We start from the raw sequence: 5,000 nt of genomic DNA, 5'->3' as shown, positions 1-5,000 counted from the left end.
GTTTTTTATTTTGAATTTCAAACAGTTTTTTTTTTATTTTAAACTTCAGACAGTTTTATTTTTAACTTCAAACTGTTTTTTTTATTCAGAATGTTCAAACTTCAAACAGTTTTTGATATTTAGAACTTTTACATTTGAAACTGTTTTTAATAAGAACTTTCAAACTTCAGTTTTTTTATTTTCAATTTAAAGTTGTTTTTTTTTGGGACTTTTGAACTTTAGTTTTTAAATTTTTTTAACTTTAAACAGTTTTTTTTTTTAAACTTTGAACTTTTGAACTTCAAACAGTTTTTAAAAAAGTGAGCTTTTGATTAGAACTTTTCAACATTGTTTTGAAAGTTCTTATTTGTAAACAGTTTGAGTTGTACGCCATTTGACAGTTGCATGTTGTTTTGAAATGTTCAGCTCTTAAACTTTCAGACATTGTTTTGAAATGTAAAACCTTTGAACTTACAAATGTTGTTTTGAATTTTCACTTTTTGAATGTAGTAAAAGCGTCATACATCATCCTCTCACAGCGCACATTCAGCCTCAAGAGTTCAGATGAGGAATAAAGCATGACGGTGAACAAATCCTTGGCTTTTCCAGATGAATGTCAGGGTTTGGTGGGGAGGATTCATGGATTGAGCCCTGAACTGAAGCTCTACAAAAGACGACACGGTGTTGTTTGGTTTAACCACGATGGCGCTCCATTATCCGGCTGTCACACAGAGTTAGACGGGAACATCAGGCACTTTCATGTGCGGATTAACTGCGCATAATGGATTGTTGCCTCCGCTAATCCATTTTTCTGTTTAATAGCCACTAGCTAGTAAGCAAAATCTGGGCCGGAGGGAGAATGCTGACGCTTGAGGAACCAGACAAAGACCTCCACTCGTCTGCATTCAGATCATCCTGTACACTCTGGGTGTAAAAATGAGTGGTTGCTAGGGAGTTGCTATGCAGCTGCATTATCGAAGTTAACATAATAAAGCATATGCATAGCAACTTCCTATAGCAACCATTCCTTTCTGCATTTTGAATATAAAAATTAGTGGTTGCTAGGGAGTTGCTATGCAGATCCATTATTGTGGTTGACATAATAAAGCATACGCATAGCAACTCCCTAGCAACCACTCAATTTTGCATTTTGAATGTAAAAATGAGCGGTTGCTAGGGAGTTGCTTTGCATAATCATTATTAAGGTTGATAATAATAAAGCATATGCATAGCAACTCCCTAGCAACCATTTATTTTTGCGTTCAGAGTGTAAAAATTGGTGGTTGCTAGGGAGTTGATATGCATAATCATTATTGTGATTGATATAATAATTTTGGTGGTTGTTAGGGAGTTGCTCAGTGGTTTCTAGAAAATTCTGGGTTGCTGCCATGGTCAATTAAGCTGTTGCCATGAGTGGTTGTTAGGATCTTGTGAGTGTTTGCTAGGGAGTTACTATGCAGATGCACGCTTGTGGTTGATGTAATATTTCAATTGGTTGTTAGGGAGTTGCTAAGTAGTTTCTAGAAAATTCAGGGTGGTTTTGTTGTTGCCGGGGACTTACCCAAATAAGTTGTCACAGTGTGCAGTGAGTGGTTGCTAGGAACTTCTCAGTGGTTGCTAGGGAGTTGCTTGGTGTCTAGGTTGTTGCCCTTGTGTTTTGGGTGGTTGCTAGAGAGTTGCTATGGTGTTTTATGTGGTTGCTAGGGAGTTTACATGGTGTTCTAGTTCATTGCTATAGTAACCAAGTGGTTAATATGGAGTTTCTATGCCATTATAGTGCTGTTTAGAGTGCTCTTAAGAGTATTTTGTATGGTTGCTGAAGCTATACAACTGAGCGGCAGTTAATGTTCTGTGTGGTTTCAGAAGTATTTGAGAGGTTGTTTCAGGAGTGTTTAGTATGGTTGCTAAGGAGTTGTTAAGCAGCTGAGTTGTGATCAGTGTCCTGTGCAAGAGTAATTTGGGCATTTTCTATGGTGTTCTATTTGGTTGCTAGGGTGATTTGTTTGCTGTTGATTTTCCATTATAAGGTGGTTACTGGTGTATTTTGGGTAGATAATCAGTGGTTGCTATGTAGCTATGTTCGGTAGGGGTTTACTAGTGTATTTAGGCTGGTTGCTATGTATTTAAATTATGAACAATATATAACCTATCCCAATCCTGACATAGCTGCGTTTAAACAGCGCAAACATTACTCCTTATAGTTATGCCATCTTAGACGGTTCTGTATGAATAACTGAAGATGCTCCTTTAATGCATTCGCACGCTATGTTAAATTATTTCAAATTACACGCCGCATCCATATCCAACTTGACCTGAACTCTCTGTTTAACATTTCCAAGTAAACTGTTTTGTGTGACATTCTCATAAAATCTCTCTGCTTTTGAATATCTTTGTTCGTAATTGTTCTTAGCCCTGTCAATGTTTATCTATTTTGTATTATTATTATAATATTTCCTCTCCTGTTTCTCTTATATTTATATTCTTTAGCTGTCAATATAATGCTTCGCGTCTATGGAAGAATGAGTTAATGAAGATAGAGAATGTGTAACATCATATTCATCAAAAGACGGTTTATGTGCAAGTAACCGCACCGGTCCGAGCAGGGGGAAGCCGGCATGGGAGTCAAATGCTCCGAGGATGCTAAAGATTTGCAGAACAACGTCTGTCGCTGGATCCGAGGAGTGAGATTTACGCGATCACCAGCTGGCTTCCGTTACATAAGGGCAAATATAGATGACTAAAACCTCATTTACTCATTTTACTCGTACTTTTTATCATTTATAATGTCCAAGGCAGTGATATTAATATTAAAAACTACTTTTGTGCCTTTATCAGCTTTTTTCTCGGCTGTTTACTGGGTTAAAAATCTTACATTATTCCATCTTCACTCTGCAATCTATTGCTTCTCCTGCAGTTCCCGGATGTAATGTTGAATTTTAACAGTCGAATTTGATCCACTGAATTTATGGAAGCGAATATTTGAACTGAAATAAAATGAACTGAAAATTGTCTTTTGAATATTATACATCGTATTTTTAAAGGGTATTGAATATTTTGTAAGTGAAATCTGAAAATTGAATATGAATTATTGAAGTTTTAAGTATGAAAACGTGTTTTAAATATTTTTCGTTGAAATATTCACAGCTTAAATAAACAGCTATGTTAAATTTCAGGACCTAAAAATACAAACCCAGTCATTAAAAGTCAAATTAAAGTCATTAAAATGCAAGAACTTGTTAATACGGTGCATTATTTTTTTCAGTTTGTGCTATTCAAGAAGCTTTTTAATTGAAGACTTTTGGCATTGATTTTGTTCCATACTATGTAGCTTCTCTAAGAACACAACACCAACACTGGTTGGTAGTGTATTAGTGTACTGTTGTGTTGTAGGTGTTTTGACTGGTTGCTAAGGAGTTGCCCTGCAGTTGCTATACTTTGGTAGTGTTGCAAATGTATTTTGAATGGTCGCTAGTTTCATTGGTTTGATCAAACCACCAACTCACAGAATGTGATTAAGTAACACAATACACATCGTTTTTCTTGCATTTAAAGGAAACGCAGTGATCAAAGGCAGTGAGTGTGTGGACATGAGGATGAGAACAGCTGACACAGGTGTTTACGAGCACCTTTGTGTGTGTGTTTGATGTCTGAGACTGAAGAGCAGCTGTTTGCTGGTGTTCGCCTGAAGCACTTCTGAGTCAACAGATTATTTGAACAGCAGATGTGAACAGTCAAATCACCACCCAAAAACAAAGTGTGTATGTGCTCTGAAATGATAGGTCTAGTGGGTTTAACATGGCCTGAAATGCAACATGCCCTTTTTTGCTCATATGCTGACCCACAAAGACAGTGGCTGAATGGAAATATTTGCGAATTATGTATAAAACATAGAGTTCATATTCGTTTTTTACATTCATTTATTCATTTTCTTTTCAGCTTAGTCCTTTTATTAATCAGGGGTCGCCACAGCGGAATGAACCGCCAACTATTCCATCATATGTTTTACACAGCGGATGTCCTTCCAGCTGCAACCCAGTAGTGAGAAACACAGATACACACACACACACACACACACACACACACACACACACACACACACACACACACACACACACACACACACACACACACACACACACACACACTCATACACTAGTGCCAGTGTAGTTGATCAGTTCCCCTATAGCGCATGTGTTTTGACTGTGGGGGAAACCGGAGCACCCGGAGAAAACCCACACCAACACGGGGAGAACATGCAAACTCCACACAGAAACACCAACTGACCCAGCCGAGACTCAAACCAGTGACCTTCTTGCTTTGGGGCGAAAGTGCTAACCACCGTGTTGCCTGGTTTTTACATATATAAAATAAATGGCATATGGCAACCTATATATCAAAACATCCCAAAAATGAAAATACATGCAATAAAGGTTGCAAAAAATATATATATATAACATGTACATATTGAAATGTCGGACCCCCCTTTAAAAAGCAGAGTGCAGTTTCAGCTCATTTGAACTAAATAAGTAGTTTTTTGTGGAGTTTCCGGCTCATTTACTGACCGCATGGCTCTTTTGCCGGTCAGAGAGACGCAGCATGTGTGTGTGAGTGTGTGAAAGATCTCCAGTGCCAGGCCACATCACTGCACCTGCTGCCCTGTTCATGCCAGCGTGCCCAGATTACAGGGCATTACGGCCGCTTGCACGCCACCTTTCATTCATTATTAACACTCCAAACACCTTCACCAGCACGCAGACGCCAGATACAACCTTTATTTGATCAATATCAGCCAGTTTGTCAGGGGTTTAGGAGAACGTTTCGCATGCAGTGCATGCCAGTGTGTGTGTGTGGTCATGTGATGTGTGTTTTCAGTGGTGTAGTGTGGATGGAGAACTGTTCAGAAACGCTATATGTAAACAGGGCCTCAGTGCTAAAGTTATAGGGTTACAGTAAAGTGTCCAGCGCATCTGGAGAGAGGGAGTGTTTCAACAGGTGGTTTGGTATGCCCACTCACCTGTGTG

This window comes from Danio rerio, chromosome 25 (assembly GCF_049306965.1).
Source record: "Danio rerio strain Tuebingen ecotype United States chromosome 25, GRCz12tu, whole genome shotgun sequence".
In the NCBI taxonomy this organism is placed as follows: Eukaryota; Metazoa; Chordata; class Actinopteri; order Cypriniformes; family Danionidae; genus Danio; species Danio rerio.
This window is presented reverse-complemented; position numbering follows the sequence as displayed.